This window comes from Sebastes fasciatus, chromosome 3, assembly GCF_043250625.1.
Source record: "Sebastes fasciatus isolate fSebFas1 chromosome 3, fSebFas1.pri, whole genome shotgun sequence".
Classification (NCBI taxonomy): domain Eukaryota; kingdom Metazoa; phylum Chordata; class Actinopteri; order Perciformes; family Sebastidae; genus Sebastes; species Sebastes fasciatus.
This window is the reverse complement of record NC_133797.1, coordinates 31,469,385-31,491,037: the sequence shown is the minus strand read 5'-3', so window position 1 is coordinate 31,491,037 and position 21,653 is coordinate 31,469,385. Positions and strand designations below refer to the sequence as shown.

General features: G+C 41.8%; 1 protein-coding gene across 4 annotated transcripts in view; it reads right to left on the bottom strand.

Moving 5' to 3' along the window:
* Positions 1-21,653, bottom strand: part of ptprdb (protein tyrosine phosphatase receptor type Db) — a 229,609-nt gene that overhangs the window by 88,322 nt on the left and 119,634 nt on the right. Inside the window, exon 1 of one of the 4 annotated variants that reach the window (XM_074630246.1) lies at positions 12,326-12,687. The exons of the other annotated variants lie outside the window; for them this stretch is intronic. The gene's annotated coding sequence lies outside the window, so the exon portion shown is untranslated. Of the gene's footprint in view, positions 1-12,325; positions 12,688-21,653 lie in introns of those variants that run through there. 4 annotated transcript variants of the gene reach the window in all.

Here is a 21,653-nt window from a genome sequence, read left to right as displayed (position 1 = left end):
AATCACCGCACCGCCTGATCTGGTGTGAATGCCGCCTAATTTATACTGATGTGTTATTTTGTAATCATTGTTATATTATAACTGATGTAAGCAGCATCCAATTGAAATTAAATTGCATTTTTTCTGTCTGCTGCAGCTGCATTCTGCATCTGCTCTGTAAATCACATGTCCTGTGGTTTTTGTAAATTTGATTTGTTTTGGTTTCGTAGTTTAAATGTGATTTCAGTCGGACGTACAATGTTGCAGCTAGTTGGGATGCAGCAAGTCTGTTGTAAAGTAAAGTAACTACAGCTATCAAATATTGACTTGCAGTATTTCCCTCTGAAATCTAGTGTTGTATAAAGTAGCATAAACTAGAAATACAACCTGAGTAAATGTACTTGATGAACTGCAAGATGAGGCAAAGTGAACTTGAGAGAGAACCAGAGATAAAGAGCAGTGTATGATGTGTGATGCCATGCATGCATACAGTATGGTATGGACCATATGTGCATGTGTTTCCCTCTCTCTGTGTGTGGGTGTGTGTGTCAGTGTCAGTTTGATCTGTAGGCCTCAGAGGAGAGAAGCCCTGTATGGTGCTGTATAAGTTATAATAGCTAGCGACAGCAATGCAGAGCATGTCTTACAGTAGAAGGGACTGGGGGGCCACGGGGAGAATACTAAGGAGGAGAGGGGGTACCATCGGGAGCTTTCTCTCACACACACACACAACTCCACCCAAACAGCCTGATATGTGACATGCATTGCACGCCAATATGCAGTAGACCCATGTTCTTAGTTGGCCATAACAGGAAACACCTCTTCTTCTAAGATGATGACATAAATGTTGCATGGTACTTTGCAGCTTCATGTTTGATAAATGCACTCACAACCACACGTTAGAGAAAGATGGATGTAGAGAGGCCGCTGTCCTCATTTCTATGTGTCACTGATGCTCCTAATGACGTCATCGATCATAACACCGCACCATTGGAAGGGATTTAGGAGTCAGGGGTCAGGGAGAAAGCCTATAGGCTGAATGAGAGTACATTACACATGTACTGTAAATGCTCTCCACTCTATAAACTATTACCACAGAGGGCCAAACATCAACTGCTTGAGCCGTGATCACTTGTGGAATTGATTTCAGGGTTAAGGGCTTATGCATTGAAGGGACATCCAATAATGTGCTGATACTGAGGATATTTGGGCTCCCTTTCAGTGCCAGACGGTGCTTTTTTTTTTTTTCAGGGATAGAGAGGAAGGAAAACTTCATAATATGCAGCAGCTGCATCCAGATATTTTGGAATGCTCCACCTTAAGGCAAGAGAGAGAGAATCAGCTGTTTGATGTGCTGCTCATGGTCGCACTGTATAGGTTCAAAATACACATTTCTCCAGAACTGATTCTAAAGCCACAGAAATACACTTCAATGTAAACAACTCAAAGCCTCTCACAGTGTGACCATCATATCAATGTAATCTATTACAAACACGAGATTAGTAGAATTTATGGCATAAACGAAACGACTTGGCTTAACCGATGCAAGTCTATTGCATCCATTACATCAGTTTCTCTTCATAGGATTAGCAACGCATGTGACTACGGTTCACCACAGGTTCATTAATACAATATCGCTCTGTTCGAGTTGGTAAATATGATGTTTTGTGTCATGGACGGCCGGAAAAACACAACACATAAATATTACATTGAAGGAGGAAGAGGAGGTCACACACTCAGAACTCTGAAGCAGTGTTTTGATTTTAGATTTGTGAATCAACATTTTTGCACATCTTGCCTTTTTCACATCCAATATAGTTCTAAAATATGGCCACCGAAAGAGCAAATGAGTTTCGATGTCAGTATCAATCAAAATGATAAAGTCAGCCAAAGAACAGTCAATGGTGATGTAGCTTACATTTCAGGGGCCAAATTGTGTTGTTTGGAGTATTTCCATTGCTCCTGTGAATACGAGGGCTGTCCTGAATATAATTTTTTGGGCTTCGTGAGAAATATTCAAAAATATTCGAAGCAAGCTGACATGTTCTTCCGTCTGTCTGTCTCCATCTCCCCCGTTTCAGTGCCCGGGACAGCCACTGACGCACTATTGTACACACACACACACGCACCTCTACACACCACAAACAGCGATATCAGTCTGAGAAATAACTAATAATAATTAATGTTGAATATGAATAATGAGTAATGTCGTGGGATTATTCCTTATTTCATGGGCTATTTTGGGATATATACTTTATTATTACATACTTATATTAAGAAAAACTCCAAAGCATTGAAATACTGATTTGGTGGTTGATTACCGTGGCGATGGTCGAAGCTTTGAAGCTCCGAAGCATTGGGGTCAGCCCGAGTGGATACTGAAATTTGCTGAATATAGACGATGTGGCATCACGTTGGCACAGCTGTCTGTAATTGTAACTGTGTAATGGACTTCCATCACAGAATTTTTTTCTATCTTAAGAATCAAAGAGATGGAGCTTCTCTCTTCACTCACCATTTTGCACAAATTTTTTGACTTGCGCATGTGAAGAAATCCCACTTTATAATGGCCACACATACCGCAGTATCTACTGTCAGTAGTTTGTGGAGAAATTGTAAGGACATACAAAGAGCATACAAAGGTCTTTACTTCAAAAGAAATGTGGTTTTATGTGCAGTCAGTGCACTTCTCTTCTATAGTCCCTCTTCATAAAGACCAAACTCCTCTCCTCCTCCTTTTCACCCTCTTTGGGAGCACACAACAATGAAAAATGCTCCTCTTATATAACACAACACAAACTTGCCTCGGCTAAACACTAATATATATATAAAAAACAAGACTCATAATCATAAAGGGACATAATGATCTAATCTGTCACTTCCTCAAAGTCTGATAGGCCAATACATCAGCACATGGAAAGTAATCTGTCACGGAGCAGCGGCAGGTTATGGCAGTGTGCTGATGGATAGGAGCGCTGGATAGAGAGGATGACTGAGTTGCCCTTGTCGGAGTTATGAAAAGGAGAGGGGAGAGGAGAGGGAGGAGGGGTGGAGGGGCGCAACAAGACCAAAATGTGTTCTGAACAGACTCGTTTGTCACGCTTTGTCATCGAGGGACATCGAGGCAGCCAGTGTGTGCGTATACAGTAGGACGTGCGTGCGTGAGAGAGTCAGTATGGGTTTGGCAGTATATGTGACAGCGTGTAATGAGTGTTAATTATCGCACTGACTGCTCACTTGAAAATAAATATTGCTTAAAGGGAAACATGTATAAAGTGAATCTGTGTGTGTGTGTGTGTGTGTGCGTGTGCTTGAGCTCCCATTCAAGCGTATATGTATGTGTTGTGGAATCCAAAGCATTTGACCCCAATCTGTGTCTCTGCATTATTTATAGTCCAATGCCAGCTTCCCCTTTGTTTGTTTTTCAAAGCTTGTCTGAGGAAGCGAAGTGTGGGGGAAAAGAATGAGAGATATGACAGGAGGAGTATTCCAGAAAAGAACACTTTTTCTGAACAAGCTGTTTTGCCTCTCTCCCTATGGGTAAACACAGCAAATCACATCAAAAGCATTACGGCTAATTGATTGCTCTGGACCTTCCTATAGTTTTCCCAAAGGGTCTTAAACAGTTGGGAATATGAAGTTACTGCAGACGAGGATTTCACAGAGAGCGCCGTTCTTACACACTGCACCGCTGTACGCACCAGTAAATGCACTTTACAGTCCCTTTTCTCTTTATATCTGGCATACACACACACACACACACAGACACACCACAGTTGCCTTCCCCGGGCCTAGCTGGCAGGGCAACAGTGTGCATCCTCAGAGACCCGCTGGGCCAAATCAATGGCAGCCAGCAGCCTTCCACAATGAGCGCCACCATTTTACTGGCTGCCACCCAGCGCAGCAGAGAGGCAGTTAAATAGTCTGCGAGGAGAGGCGAGGAGAGCGGAGCAGAGCGGCACGGCTAGGCTGCTCACAATGAGCACACGCCACGACAGGAAAACATATCACTGTGTTGCAGAGTGTGTGTGTGCGTGCGTGTGCCCTGGGCAGCCAATTTGTTTAGCAATGTATGCTGCTTGTGTGGTTGTGTGTACTTGTGTATGCATGCATGAGTTGGGCAGTCCATTTGGGGTAAGCAAGCTTATCATAACCTGCCTCACTTATGTGTGTGTGTGTGCGTCTGTGTGTGTGAGAGCGATAGAGTGTGTGTTGCCTGTGTGAGTTGATGCCAATATGGAGGTTTGTTGAATTCCAATCAGAAAGATGTCGCTTTGCAATTCTCATTCGGATGATTGTTCCCTTTCATGTGGTCTAGCGGGCGGCATACGTTAAGCTCGCCTGCAAATAAATCACCTCCCCCCACACACACACACACACACACACACACACAAACACTTTATCTGTCATTATGTCTCTCAGTCTCACACACACTGCTGGCATGGCAGACTGGTTTCTAATCGGTGAATCAGCATATCAGCCAAGAAATGTCAGATTACGTTATAATCCTGCGTTTTAGTGCCTTTAACTCCGTGCACATGTGTGTGTCATGGTTCTGACACTGGCCTATTATGTCTGTGAGAAGGGAGACGACACACACATTCGCACACGAACGACAGCCTTTCGCGCACACGGACGCGCACACGGACGCGCACACGCTCTCTGGGGAGCAGAGACAGTTTTGGGGTCAGGAGGTGACGGAGCTGTGCGGAGGGAAGGGGATCAATCTGTGCTGCTGTGACTGGATTCTGAACCTGACTCAAGTATCACTGTGTTGCTCATAAAAACACTGCAAAAACAACCCAGGGCTCATTAAATTTCTATAATTAAGTTATTTGATGACCAGAAGCTGCTTAATAAGCTCTCTCTGTGTGTCTCCTAAAATGTCTCACATAAAAGCAAGACTTTGTTATAATATAATTAAACGGGCAGTGTTTCGCGGTTTGAACGGCACCACAAAGAGTCAGAGCTTTTTGATTTCATAAACCCAAATTATTATTCTAATCCTTCTTTCTTCATTCATGCATTATGTGTTTTCTATTTACTTACTCGTCTTCTTAGATATAATCTGTTTTGCAGTAATGAATTACAAGGAAGACGTAGAAAAGCACAACACCATCCTCAGCGTTAAGCTATAACGCGGCATATATTGGTAAGAAGTAAAAAAAAAAAAAAAAAGAAAAGTGGCTCCATTGAAAAATACGCTGCAGTTTATTGACGTTCAAGCCTAGACAGGAGCAGAGCCCCCGTCTGTAACTCTAGAAGACAACCTTGTTATTTTCAATAAAGCTATTACAGGAGCTTCTTATGAAAGGCACGGGGGAGGCCGGCGGTTGGTTAGGTGCCTCTTTGCTTTGGCCGGGAGATTCAGAGGATGCACAGGGAAAATGATGCCAATCTCCACACCAGGGGGATGTATTAAATGGCAGGTCTAATTTAATATTGCAATATTGAGAGACCTGCTAAGGCACTTCCTGTGTCTAAAGGCCGTCCAGGAATGGAGGAGTTGGGGAATTGCAGAGTAAGGGGTTTGGGATACATTAGAGAGGAAAGGAAGTGATTTCATAGTGCATGTTTACAAGGTGAGGGATGGGCACTGTAGAATTATGCAAAGGCTGTCCGTTGGTATGTTTGCATCTAACGCATTACCGTGTCTCAGGGTATTAGCGTTGCTGTTTATTGCATTCACTGACTGTGACACCGTATCACATTACGACCAGTTTTCCCCAAAGGGATGAATGAGGTTTACATGTTCCAAGACATATAAACATGTGCAGATCTGCTCTATGTTGAACATCTATACATGTACTGTAGTGTTTGCCCTTCACACAGACACGCTCACACATGGTCAAATAAGTGAAATGCATACACTGGATCCGCCAGATACTGCAGGACATTTCAGGTCAGGTTTGTAAATTTTGCATTCAAGCCTGTGGCGTCCTGTCCTCTGAGGACAAGGCATGTCTAGTAATTTCAAATGTTTGGTGCTTGTAAAGAGATTATTCATCCTCGTGCACACACACACACACACACACACACACACACGTGCGCGTGCACAGGGACGCGCATACACATGCCAACACGGCAAACGTTCAAACCTCATCGGAGGTCAGATCGTTACACACAGAAAGCCCCCGCGCAATCAAGACTTAACAGTAAAGGCTGAGGAAAAACAGCGCATACGCACATCACACATCATTTAATCCCAGGTGCCTTAGGGAGTCTGAGGGAAATGGGGAGGCAGAACATAATTCCTGAACACGAACAACAAGAAATGGGATTTGTGTTGGACTCTCAGCCCCCCCAGAGAGAAGGACAGGGGGAAACGAATAACAACAGGATGAAGGATGAACGAAGGGACAAAAGAGAAAGCTCAGCTCAACGGTCTTATCCTGATTCAATTGGCGAAAAACAAACAAAACAGACAATCAAAGTCATTAATTACAAATCTACAGACAAACAGTGGTGAGGGCTAATCCTGGACAGGCAGAAAAAAAAAAAAATCTAAGTGAGAGACACTAATAGAATTAATGTGTGGTGGTGAGAGCCGTTTTGAGGCGTCCAGTTCCTGCTTGGCCAAGCTGTTGGATATGGAGCGGTGAGGAGACTGGGCCAAGGACCGGAGCTCTGCCATGGCAGGGACAGCGGAGGTAAAGACTCCCACTGAGGATACAGAGCAAACACTCTCGACTCATATAATGGACTGGAAAATTCCTCGTTTTAATCCGTGAAATGTTCATATAAATGTCTGTGTTGCTACTCCATCGCTGATTGATATAACACAATAGTGACTCACACTGGCTTCACATAAAAGGCTTTTACATTTACGGTTCTCAACACCTGGAGGTGGGGAGCTCTTTCCAAGAGAAAAAAAAACAAACTCTGGCTCATGTAGTGATCTACATCTTTCTCCTGGAACAGCAAAAGTGGTTAGAAGAGTTCGCATGAGCAGTGATAACTACATAAGAAGTGGATGTAGTCACCGTGACGTCACCTATTGGTTTGTGGACTATCGTTTTGAAGCCTTGAGTCGTCGCTATCTCGGTTTTTGCAACCAGAAGTGACACAGGAGGGTGGAGCTAAGTACAACTAAACGCTGAATAAGACATTTTTAGGCAATTAAAAAGTTTATAATTAACTTTCATGAACTGAAAACACACTGTGAAAGGGTTAAAGTTGTAAGACGAAAACACGAACAACTCCCAGACCGGACAACGCAGTGGTAGCCACCTGTCAATCACAAGGTAGCCACGCCCTAAAGCATACCCTGCTTTATGGTCTATTTGACTCTAAATGGGACCATCATTTACTAAATGAACATCATGCTGTATTGAAGAAGACTTGAAACTAGCAATTAAGACCATAAACTCATGTTTACAATGTTTACTGAGGTAATAAATCAAGTCAAGTAGGGTCATATTCTCATAGACATCTATACAATCAGACTTCTTTTTGCAACCAGTGGAGTTGCTCCCTGATGGCTATTAGAAAGAATGCAAATTTAAGGCACTTCTGCATTGGCTTCACTTCTCAGACCTTGGAGTTGTCCATTAATAGCTAACACAGCTGAATGAAAAAGATGAGCACGACCTACAGAAAGTTCTTTAAGAGAAAATCCAAGGCTGCCCCGTGTGATGTTTGACTGACACGTCTGAAAATAAAGTGAAATACCACAGCAGTCCCCGCGTAGGGCCAAAGATATCGTCAAAGAAGAACAAAAAACAAAGATTTGGATGAGTGCCAATTTAAGTAAATAAAGTTTCATATGCTGTCTCTTCAGAAATTGGAGCGAACAGAGTCGTCTGAGAGCCCTATCTTTGGATCTGACGCTGTGAGAAAAAAAAGAAAAGCCATGACAGCGATTTCACAGACATCAACCGAGCTTTACGGCTGTGTCGATGGGACAGTGATTAAAGGGGCGGATAATAAGACGTAATGCAAACACATGTCACACAGGCGCCACTGTACGGAGGAGAAGGGAGGAGATAAGAGAGGATGTGAGAGGAGGGTGGAAAACTCAAGGAAATTACAATGAATAAATTATCAAACAAATAAACAGCTTTAGAAAACGGCGAGGAGGACACAGGACCTTAGGACAGAGAGGGCCATAGGAGAGCGGCTGTAAACAGCAGCAAATCCTCTGGCAGAGAGAAAGAAGTGATGTGGAAGTCCTGCAGCCGTGCCACTAAGCCCCCACTGCAGATTAAACTGTGTGGTAGTAAGGAGGGGTGGGGAGGCGAGGGACAGATAGAAGGAGAGAGAGTCAGAAAGAAAGAACTGCAGAGGGAAAATAAGGCTTTGTGGTCTGGCACCAGTTTTGCTATGTCAAACCATCATGCGTGCCATGGGGATAGGAGGGAGTAAAAGAGAGACAGGGAGAAGACGATAATTGACGTAGGAGGACAGGCAAAAAGAAGACAAAGACATTAAGTGTGAGGAGGAAAGTGAGTAGGAAGAGGAGGGAAACACTTCGGCTTTGACCGTGGGAGGCTGAGCACGTTTGGCTGAATATTGTGTGTCTGTCTGTGTGAGTTTGTGTAAGTGTGGTTGGAAACTGGAATTGTTGTGGTCGGGCCCGGCTCCTTCAGAGTGTCTCCCTCTGATTGGAACATCGGGGGGCCGGGGGGATGAAGGGATCGCCCCGACCACAAACTCTGTCTCTGTCATTGTCTCTCTTTCTTTCTATTCATCTCTCTGAATGTCCTCTATTTCTGCCTTTTCCTCATTACACATATGCCTCTTCTCTGAAGCACCCAACACACACACTAGGCGTACACAGCACATGCAATAAATATGGAAATCCGCTGCCATGTCTCTGTTATTTATGGAATAGTAAACAAAGTCTGCTTGCTACGTACTGCCACTACAACACTTTGGTAAAAAGAAAAAGGAAAAGGAAACAAACCAAGCAGTTTTGTACTGAGAATAAGGAGAGACAGAGCGAGAGAGCAATGGAGGTAGATGGAGAGCTACAGCAGAAAAGAACAAACCCCGCCTGAGTGGAGAACAGCTGAAAGGAGGGAAGTCTTAAGTTAAATTTTTAATATCTCACCATATGCTCCTCTCCACAGGTGAAGACATTTTTTTGCTATTAATTACCAATTCACAGCCTGTATGTGGGTGTGATTGGCTGGATGGAAAACAGAGAGAGACAAAGGCAGTGAGAGACAAAAGAAGGAGTGATAACACGAACAGACGTATCAAATAGAGGGATGAGAGAAGTACATGCTATTGATTTAGATGGTGGAGAGGCATGGGGAAAGTGAGAGCAGGGGGCCATCTAGAAGTCAGACGGAGAAAAGGACAGGAAGGCTGAGACGCGGGTGAACCGACGGACAGATGATAGGGACGAGCCGAGATAGATTGGAAGCTGTCCCCTCCGACTGCCAGGTAAATCAATAGCGTCGCTGTGCCTCTCAGCTGCTCGTCCACCTCCTCCACTCCTCTCGGCTACACATCCTATCACTTTCGTGAGCAGCGACGCAGCTGGATGCTGGCTAACTGGAGCTGAAGCAGGAGCCTCCCGCCTGCCCACTCTGACTGTTACAGCCTGTTTTCACCGCACGGCTGTCTCTCAAAATAGCCTCTTTGAAAACCTTTACATATACAGTTTGATTCTTGAGAAGCAGCCCTTGAATTGCAATTGTCACAGTGAATAAAAAAATATGTAAGTATGTTTAGTTTCTCAGTCCTCTGCATGATCAGGCATAAGTCAAACATATGATGACAAGGTAAAAAACAAGCTTTCTAAACTTGTCTTTTCTGTTCTGAGAATGTTTTTTTTTTGTTTGCAGTGGAAAAAGGTTGACCCGCGCCCTGCTGACCTGCTCATGTCTTCCTGGTTTTAGACTGCGTTGGCCTGGTCTGTGGGAACCAAAGGCGCAGTCACTATAATTACCAACCCAACTCATAACATCCCTGACCTTAACATCACCTCTCCTAACTTGACCCAACCCTCAGGGCAATGACACGACATATATATGGCGTACATGTGCAGCGCTATGCATTTACGCACGCAGACATGCAGAAATGCGCTGACAAACATCTAATACACACAAACACACACACACACACACACACACAGTCACTCACAGCTGGCTCTGCAGACACTGGCATCCATCACATCTTGTGAAACTTAATCTCTCTGAGAGGAGGAACAGCTGCAGTGGCACGCATGTACACACGCACACACACACAGACACACACACACACACAGCACATTGCCACAGTGGAAGATCAGTTGGGGTAAAGCACTTGTTCATCCACAGACTGGCATGTGACAAGGCACCTCTGACCTGAGAGCAGCAGGCTGTGGTCGTAAAACAGGTTGCAGTCCACTTGCCTGATGTGCCCAAACACATGTATATGGAGTGCAGCAGAAGTTAAAACTGAACGCATTTTTACATTGAATACATATTTCCTAAACATCATGCATTGGTATTTTAACATCTCTTCGCCATCAGCATCTCTAAAACGTACACATTTCGCCAAGGAAAAGCACCACATTGTTTAAATATTATGTTATCAATTATTTGGTCATTAAAGTAATTATTATGTATAGAGCTGCACAGATTAGTTGTGAACTATTAAATTAATCACCAACTATTTTGATAATCAATTAATCGGTTTGTGTACGTTTTTAAGAAAAAAAAGTAAAAATTCTCTGATTCCAGCTTCTTAAACGTGAATATTTTCTTGTTTCTTTACCCCTCTATGAAAGTAAACTGAATATCGTTGAGTTGTGGACAAAACAAGACATTTGAGGACGTCATCTTGGGCTTTGGGAAACACTGATCCATATTTTTCACCATTTTCTGACATTTTATAGACCAAAAAACTAATCAATTAATCAGCAACAGATCAATCAACAATGAAAATGATCATTAGTTGCAGCCCTTATCATGTAGATGTTTCATTCTGGAGGCAAAACGTGACGTATAAATACTGTATATGGCTCCCACTGTGCAGGCTTTTCATAGCAATAGTTATGGTTTAAGGCACTTAGCAGAGAAACTGTAGGCATAAACTGTAAATAGAAAATCAGGCAAACACATGAAGGTACCACTCTAACTCTCTTTAGGCATATATATATACTATACTGTATATATGTTTCTCTCTTACACACTCGAACCTAATTGCTGTCAAAGTACCTGCATGATTGATTTGTAAGCTAGTGAGGTTTGTAATGCTGCCATAGACAGTGTTTGAGCAAGACTGCTGACTACCACCAAACACGTATACACACACACACACACACACACACACACAACCATCAGCACATTACAGCACATTACAGTCATCGAATTATGCTGTGGCATAAAGGGAAATATAAATAGCACCGCCTGTATTCAATCATTACATCTCACAGGTGAAAGTATTGGGCAATCAGAAATGATTTATATTTCCAATGACATCTCTCACATGTGTCCACATGGATTGGCTATACCTGCTGGGTGGAGTGAAACCCACAGACAGAAATCCACCCATATAATCCACTGTGGCCTATTGGGAGTCTAAAGTGTTTCACGCAGATTTGCATTAATTCGACAGCCCACTCCACACAGGTTGAACTGACTGACAGCCATTAACAAATCCTATCGCTTTGTGTCTACACACACTCACACACACTCACACACCTTTAAACGTCCATTCAGTGTGCTGTGTGGCATCGGTTCAGTCGTGAGAAAATACCCTCTGAGCATGTTTTGAGGGGGGAGCACCAAAAACCCCCAGTGAAGCGGTTTACAGCCTCCTTAATCTCTCATCAGCATTTAAAAAAAACTCATTTCAAGAGCCAGCCCTGTAGCGAAGAAGAGAAACTGTAATAATAACCTCACCGTCAATGAGACAAAGATGCAAGAACAAAAAACTGTATTTACTGTATGTTAATAATCAACCATGACACACCACAGGAAGAACAACAAGATCAGTGTTCAACAGCTCCAATACAACTAAACATCATGATGGAATGGCATGATAATTGATTGACACCATTGATTAGGGCTAAATTAAAATGTGAACTCACTATATTGACAGCCACAGACACACGCTCATGCACACACAAGTCCTAAATATGATAGAAATCAGTATGAATTCAAAAGGCAAGCACCTGAAACAGCAATAAAACAGTACATGTAGGGAGGAAAAGATAAGGTATATATTAGGTGTCAGTCATATGTGTTTGACACACACCCACACACACACATGAAGGGATAAGCAGCAGATGCGTTATATAGAGAGGCGCTTTGCACTGGAATACATGATGATGAGAGGAAGTTAACGCTCCACTGTGCATGTCAACAATAACACTAAACTACACCAACAAAATGAGGAGAGACGCGCTCACCATATCAGCATCCTGTCCGGAGCCGTCGTTGGAAAAACTCGCAGGTCTAGAATAAGATTCAAGCTCTCTCTCAGTCCGTCGTCTGTATAACATCCACCGTGGCTGCAGCCGCTCTGCCCAAATAATCCAGCAGCACCGTGCGTCTGTTTCTCCCTCCCTCTTTCTCTCCCTCTCTCTCTCTGTGTGTCTCTCTCTCTCTCTCTCTCTCTCTCTCTCTCGCTCCAATAATTTCCTACCCGGTGAGTATACGGCTCGGTAAGGTAGCTGCTAAATCCCCCGGTTATGGTGGCTGGCTGGAGTGAAGTTGGAGCAGATTTAAAGCTGCAGACGCCGCGCGTAATTCCCTGCGACGTTATTTCGGAGAGTCCATAATGTAGTGTGTGTGTGTGTGTGTGTGTGTGTCTCTGTGTGTGTGTTTGTGTGTGTGGCTCCGGTTTTCTATGTCACCACTCCCTCGCCCGGCAAAACGTGAAATCGTCCCGGTAGACGAGTGGAGACGAGGGGTGGATCAATAAGGAATATAATGCCAATCTTAAAGGTCACATGCTATATTAATTTTTAATATTTGATGGAATCAACAAAAAAAATGCAGTTTCATTTATTTATAGAATATTCTATAAATAAATTAAGATAAAGTCTCTTCTTTTTTTTTCTTCAAACATTTTGTTCAAATTTAAACTCAATTGTAGATTAAAGCTGCAGTGGGTAGAATTGGAGCAAATATGATTTTAAAAAATATATATATATATATTTTTTATAAAATGGTCATTTTATTCTGACAGTTGTGCTTGAGACAGGTTATCAGCCAAAGAAATGCCTCAGGTGCTCCTAATGCCATCTGCAAGATTTCCCAGACCACCAGAGTCAAACTGGAGTCTTCCGTCCAGCTACCGTCTGAGAGCCGGCTGTCGATAACTCGCAAACTCCGATCAAACTGTCAAACTAGGCAGCGCTGATCAAATTTGAATCAATATTGTGTTACTGTAATGCCGCTTTCTCGCCTCAAATGTTTTCAGAAACATCTTGTAGTGTACTGTTTAGTTGAGAAAGTTTGTGACCCAACAGGAGCCATGTTGAGATCTGTTGAGGAAATACCTGCAATGTTATTTTGGGGAGTAGTGCGTGTGTGTGTGTGTGTGGCTCCGGTTTTCTATGTCACCACTCCCTCGCCCGGCAAAACGTGAAATCGTCCCGGTAGACGAGTGGAGGAGACGAGGAGTTGGGGATGGATCAATAAGGAATATAATGCCAACCTTAAAAGATCACATGCTATATTAATGTTTTAATATTTTATGGAATCAACAAAAAAAAAAACATGCAGTTTAATTTGTTTATAGAATATTTTATATATAAATTAAGACAACATATAGGTGTGTATGTAGGTAAATATACTTCTTTCCGATTTATTTACTATAATACATTTTATTTTTATTTTTATTTGGTGGCGCCTTTCAAGACACCCAAGGACACCTTACAAGGATAAAATTAAACATAGACAGATAAAAACAACTGGACATGACAGAGACACATTTATGCAGACACGTATGATGAACTGATGGACACCACAGAGAGTAGGCCAGTTTGAACAGGTGGGTTTTGAGGAGGGATTTGAATGATGTGATAGTGTCAGACTGCCGGATGTGTGGGGGGGACTACTATTACTAATATTATTGTCATTGCTTTTATCCATTTATTTATTCTTTGTTTTCCCATCTCTGGGATTATTTAATGTATTTCCATGTGTACATTGCCGTTATCTCCATCACTACAAAGAGGAACGGGGGGGCTAGGAAATATGGGTATAGGATGAACACTGTCTGAAACATGTAAAACACTGATTTCTTTGTAGTTGTGCTGCTTTATTGTACTTTTTGTGCCAATAAAAAAGTTGAACATAATAAATTAAGCCAAAGTCTCTTCTTTTTTTTCCTCTCAAATATTTTGTTAAAATTTAAACTCAATTGTAGATTATAGCTGCAGTATATGTAGAATTGGAGAAAATATGATTAAAAAAAAAGTTATTTTTATAAAATGGTCACTATATCCTGAGAGTTGTGCATGAGACAGGTAATCAGCAAAAGATGATGTGCCTCTGTGTGCTCAGGTGTTCCTAATGCCATCTCACAGACAACCGGAGTCAAACTGGAGTCTTCCGTCCAGCTACCGTCTACGAGAGCCGGCTGTGAATAACTCGCAAACTCAGATCAAATGGTCAAACTAGGCAGCGCTGATCAAATATGAATCAATATTGTGTTACTGTAATGCCGATTTCTCACCTCAAATGTTTTCAGAAACATCTCGTAGTGTACTGTTTAGTTGAGAACGTTTGTGACCCAGCAGCAACCATGTTGAGCTCTGTTGAGGAAATACCAAGCACGACCACCAGCCGGAGCACAGCTAATAGGAACGCTCTGAAATGACCTGTGATTGGTTAAAGTCCCCCGTCAAGGGCTAGATTTTAAGATAAGAAGTCTAGTTATCTCTCAAAGCGCTTGTATTACAATATGCTGAAAGGTTATTATGGAATTTTTGCCCAATGATGCAGAAAACTTTAAAGCTTTAGCTTTAAGTCTCTGTTGTTTTTTTTCTTTGGGGTAATGTTGGGTTTAGGAGATTAGGAGAGGGACAATCACAGGCACAATTAATCCGTGGAGACAAGTGAAGTCGATCTTATCTCCAGTGCGGAGCAGCTCTTTGATAAACTCGGATATTGCCTTATTATTATTTAGGCCAACATTTTCCAAATCGTGGTCAGTAGCAACAAAAAGGAATCCATGGGGTAATTTTAAAGGGTCCACAGAGAAGAAATATTTAACTACTATTATATACAGAATAGATGTGAGGACTAATGCAGTTAGTCATTTAAATCTGAAAGTTCCTCTCTTGTGCACACAGTTGTATTATGATTCTAAAATTAAATCAAAAATCTTCCCAGATTGGACTGCTTGGAGCGCTTAGGGCGCACAACGTGATTATGCATGTGAGTAATTATGTGTATTTGTACTCCGAACCGAGTGTAGTTCTACTTCATGAGTTTTGTTGAAATTTGATGTATTGCTGTATGTTCATGTCATGCTGAATAGTCCTTCACGTAAGACACTTTCTTTTAGGCATCATCGTCACATTGTAAGAAACATTCCAATAAAGGAGTTGTACCAAATGAATATGACTGAATTAACTTGTGCCTGATGGCACATGAGGTTCAAGACAATAGGGGTTACAGCCAGGGTCTGAAATGATCACCCGTCACCCGCCAAATGCAGGTAAATTGTTGGCAGTGGCGGGTAAAATCGGCAGGCCATTCGCCACTTTGGCACACAGGGAAAATGCTAGGGGAGGGAATAGAGAACCTGTTCCTTCTTGTCCGATTCCTTGGCATCTCATGCCTCCTAAGGATTCCTCTGAATTGATGCTTCCCGACAGTTACGCATGTACTATGACGCATAAGCACGTTGTATCGTGTTTCAGTTCGTTTAGGTCCGGAACCACTGCCTGAGGGATGCACACTATTTTTCCCTGATAATGCAACACTGTGAACAACAAACCTGTGTTTAATTCAACAGGAGGAGAGTTAGTAATGTTACCTGTTAGCAGCCGATGGGCAGCACAGTCCTGCTTGGTTAAACAACAGATCTACTAATGTCAATGGAGGTGCCATTGAGTTGTTATTATGATGAGATGTTCAAACTCTGCTCAGGAAAAATGACTATAGGGCGAAAGTAAATTACGTTATCATGATGTGTTCAAATGTAACCTCGTAAAATTAAGTTTTTGGCGAAAAACTTGAATAAATCCAGTTGTTTGAAGGAGATGTTTTCACAGCAATATAAAATAGATAATAGAGAGGGAATTACAGTATGACCTGTTTAACATCCTAACACTAGCTCTCAACAGCTTGCCAAGACTTTTTTAATCAAAGCAAATATTTAAATAATCATAATCATTTGAATTGTGTGTTTTTATGCAAACAACCACTATAGATGACAATAACAAAGTACGGTACAGTACTATGCACAGTACCCTCCCTGCCCCGAAAAATAGGGCTCCCCTGTAAGCCACGGTGTAATTCGAATATTGTAATTTACCATACATATAATGTTTTTTGTGTAAAATATATTGAACATTGAATGACATCAGATCTAAGATGTTATTATACCCCCGTACGTAGTTGGGCCATGCTCACTTTTGCCTTGTTCCTTCATTTAGCGCAGAGATTTCAAAAGTGGCAGATAAAATATCTGAGTCGCAGACAAAAAAGAAGTACTTGTCTGCCACAGTGGTAGGCTATGAAAAGAGTTAATTTCAGACCCTGGTTACAGCATTTTGTAGTCTATTTCGATTAAGCCATAAACTGCAGATATGAGGTATACTGCATGTATGATCAGTGGCGGACTCAGGCTGTCTGCACGCAGAAAGTTTTATTAGCCTTTAGGGCACTGCATTACATTTTTTTTAATTTTAAGGCTTCATTTAGTCCTGTTTTCTCTACTGGAAGGGCACCTTAGAGGGCACTTCGTCATGTTTTATCAACTGGAAGGGCACCCTAGAGAGCACTTCAAGACGTTTTCTCTACTGGATGGGCACCTTAGGGGGCACTTTTGCTGTGTTACACAAACTTTTAGGAGTGTCAGGACTGTCTGTGTGCTGACAAAAAGACAGGAAGTCAGCAAAAGAGGGAGAAAAGGGGAGACGACGGGCTTTAACACCAATTTTCAGTCTTTGAGCACATACTTGCACCACACACACACACACACACTCACCTGCACACAGACTTATCTGGGTGTGTGCTGACCTAGAACACCAAACACAATCAGTGGTGCAGCAGATTCCAATCAGCGCAATGTAAATGAGATGGAGAAGCGTAAACGTGCTTTTGTTGCAAAAACTCCTTAGCTCAGTGGGTACAAGAAAACACAACCTCAGGCTGGGGACACACACACACACACACACACACACACACACACACACACACACACACACACAGATGCAAGCCCTCACACACACCAGAAACAAGTGTGTCCACACATACACAATGGGGTTGTGCACACACTCGCAGTCGCACACAGACACTAAAAAGATAATAACTCAGCACTTAAGAGATAAGGGATTTGCTATCGAGATAACTTCACTGGCTAAAATAGAATCTAGGGCTGTATTTGATGGGCCTCATGACATAGCATCACCCTGCACACACACACACACACACACACACACACACACACACACACACACATGCAAATTGCGCTGCATATGATGATGTTGTTTTTGTTTTGCGGCTTCACACCCCGGTACTCTCTCACTGTCGACACGTATCTACACGCGCAGCTCTCGATTAAATATTCAAGTCATCCAGTGATAAATATGTATGGATATAGGGGTTCAATATTCAATGTGTATGTATGCATGGATGCTTTCTCCATGTGAAAAACACATGACTGTCCACACACATGTTAACTCTGGTTCACACACTCCCTGCAGGCATACTGCACTGTGCTGTCAACCCACTAATTTATCAGTTTCCAATGTTTTTTCTAAGTCATGCATGAACTCTGCCTATCCTCAGCGCACTTTATCTACTGTCACTAACCCAGCTCAACACATCATGCTCTCTAAGCCTGCATCCAGACACACATTTGGGCAAAGGACAATTTTAAACTATGTCTCCTGTAGCATCATGGGGAATTTTTTTAATTGAGAGCAGGCTTTTCATAGAAAATGTCCAGCTCACTTATGGATTTAATCCTGTGATCCGGAGATAGTACGTCTTATGCTTTACATATCACACACCGCCAGCAATATGTGGGCTTTGGATGCTCTGGTGTTCTAAAAATAGAATAAGTGGGACTGATAAGAAATATAAAATATGTCTACCATTGCTTTGTTTTTCAACCTATTGGCATGACATTTTAAATGGAGAACGGTGGATATTGGAATTCACTTAGCATATTTAAACTGTTAAACACACCTAACGTGTGGCTGAAGCAATATCTAAGTTAGGTCAACATCATCAAGTCAGAATCAGTGATTTGAAGTATAGAAAATCCTTCCTAAAGAATCTCAAAGATGCTCCCATAGACATACAATATAGTGCAGATTGAAAGTGAAACTTTCTTAGCTTAACTTCTTAGTTTTTCTCTGTTTAAACAGTTTTTAAAAAAATGATAGGCTAAGTAACCTGTGACCTAAACTTTGGCCTGGTCGTGGCACTAGAGGGATTGTTACAGTACAGTAAGGGCTTGTGCCGAACAGACCAAAACTTTTGCTAGAACATTGGACTGATGAGGCACTGGATAAATTGTATTTAATGTATGTTTTGGCCTGACCACTGTCAAAATGACAGCGCACCTCTCCTGCAGCAGATATTTTGACTAATCATAACAATAAAAACAGTACATCCAATGTCATTAATGATGGCTTCATTCCATTTAGGTGTGCCAGTAGCCCAGGACAGTGATTCAGCTCACACAATGCTGGAGCCCTGAAGCTGGAAAACCTGCAGTACTGTACATGGAAAGTAAGCAACCATCATTAATTTCATTATTTACACCTGTGTGTCACAAGTCAAAGATGTCTGCCATGAGTTAGATGTAATTCTTTACAAACATGCCAATGGGCTGCAATTGACTGTCATTGTAGAAAGTTTTTTAATTAGAGTACACCAGTAAAATGTTGAGAGAGCACCTTCAATATACCAAATCTCTTTAAAAGTATCCAAGCCTTTAGAGTACTTGACTTGAGTAGTACTCAAGCATTGTACTTGCTTTCATTAAAAACAAGTTCAGAATCGTTTCCATGACCACTTTCTATTTTTTGCTTCCCATTGAGATGAATGGCTAGTTTTGACTGTCCAAAAAGTAAAAAAAAAACTTTTTTTCATTTTAGTTTAGCTATACAAATAACCCAAAACTCACTAAAAATAGTACTTCACTCAACAACTTAAATAAAAGGAACAAACTATAACAGTACAAGCAACAATGAAAAGTAGTTCCCTTTGTGTTCAAAAAGGACATGCGTCAGAGACTGTGGGGTTTATGATCGATGCAAAAGAATTCTCATTGCAACAATAATAATGACATGTGTCATGCAGTGGTGGCTTATACAACATACTTCAGGTTCAACCTTCAAGGATTAGGCCTATCTAGTATCCTTTATGTAAGTTTTTCTTTCTAGTATTGTCTACAAGAACATTTGACCGGAAAATATTAGTTGATTAATCGATTAGACAATAAACAGAAAATTGATGAGCAACAATGTTACAATGTTATAACTGATGAATTCTTTAAGCTATTTCTCAAGGAAACAATGACAAAAAACTAACTGATTGTAGCCTCTCAAATGTTAATATTATTTTAAAGTTATTCTTATCTTCTATGATTGTTAAATGAATAATTCAGCTCGGGCTTTGGGAAAATATGATGAACTGTTCAGTGACATTTTATAGACCAAACGAGTCAATTAAAGCTACAACTGGTAACTTTAATAAAAATAACTTTTTATCATGTTTGCTAAAACTGTCAGTATATCCTGACAGTAGTGCATGAGACAGATAATCTGTGAAAAAAATTAATGTTCCTCTGTGTCCTCCTTGTTCTCCTAATGGCATTTGCAAGATTTTACTGCGCCCGAAGTAAAAACAACCAATCAGAGCCGAGGAGTCAATCATTGCAAAACTCGTGAACTCCAATCAAACGGTCAAACGAGGCAGCGCTGATCAAATATGAATCAAGATTTTGTTACAGTAATGCCTATTTCTCACCTCAAATGTTTTCAGAAACATCTTGTAGTGTACTGTTTAGCTGTAAAATGAGAAAGTTTGTGACTCGACCGCCATGTTGAAAACAGTCGAACCAAAACCAAGCCCCTCCCACCAGCCGGAGCAAACTTTCTAATTTTACGGCTAAACAGTACACTACAAGATGTTTCTGTAAACATTTGAGGTGAGAAATAGGCATTACAGTAACAGAATATTGATTCATATTTGATCAGCGCTGTTTGACAGTTTGATCGGAGTTCACGAGCTTCTCAAGCAGTGATTGACAGCTGCTGTAGAGACCCCTCGGCTCTGATTGGTTGTTTTCCTTCGGGCGCAGAGGAATCTTGCAACGAGGACACAGAGGAACATGAGTTTTCTCACAGATTATCTGTCTCATGCACTATTGTAAGGATATAGTGACAGTTTGTGACAGCAAATATGCCAAAAAGCTATATTTAGTGAAATTATCAACCGTAGCTTTTATCAAGAAAACAATCAGCAGACTAACTACTAATGGAAATAATCTTTATTTTCAGCCCCAGAGAGCATTACGGTGTCAACACACCCGTACACGACATATTAGGCTGTTAATATTCTACTGAGTGAAAAGTAAAGAGGGCTAACAAGTGGAGAATAACAATCTGATAAAAACACAGAAAGGCTCAGCGCACGGCTCTTTTTTTCATCACCTTGAAAGTTCAACTCCTGACTTATGAGAAGGGTGCAGAGCGGCGACCCATTAAAGCCATGACATTTCAATAATTGCCTCTAATCTCAGCATCATAGAGAGCCACAGTGCCTCCTGCACAGACACACACACACACACACCCACACACACGCCTTAATCATTGATGCTTAATGATTAATGCCCCGCACATACACTTGACTGCCCACCCTCCCACTGACCCCATACACACACTCATATGTACACAGGAAAACATTCGTCCAGCTTCAAAGATCGATGACTTTATGATAGACACATACACCCTTTCTCTTAGTGGATATGGAAAATAGTGGTGCGTAAATGTGCTTTGGCTGCACACACACATACATACTCATAGATGTGTTACACACAAACACACACCACATCATTATCCCTTCCTTCCTTTAGGCACTGACTTGGCTTTTGCCAGTTCTCCAGTCATTTGTTTTCCACCCAGACATGTGAGTGCTGCAGTGGGCTGCTAACCATTAGTGGCTTGGCTGGTATTGGGAGATGGCACCTTCCCTAGTTGCACCTGGACAATTACAACCTTAATTTCATAGAGGGAGACACTAATGCAGCTAACAAGGAGAGAGCAAGCAGTCGGGTGGATGTCAGGGGAAAGGCTGCTGGTTGGTTTATTATACCTACACGAAAAGATACATCCTAGTCGTATATCTGGATTACACAAGGATAAACAAGGATAACAACATTTTGTTAAGTCCCGATTCGCTCCACACCTAACCTTCCTTTTACGATTTCTTTGCTATTCAGGTGTTAAAAGGCACTGATGATTTCTTGTTGACCCTGACAATAGCAATCCTCCTCTGGCTTAGCTGTGGTAAAAAAAAAGAAAAGGTAATTATGAGCTT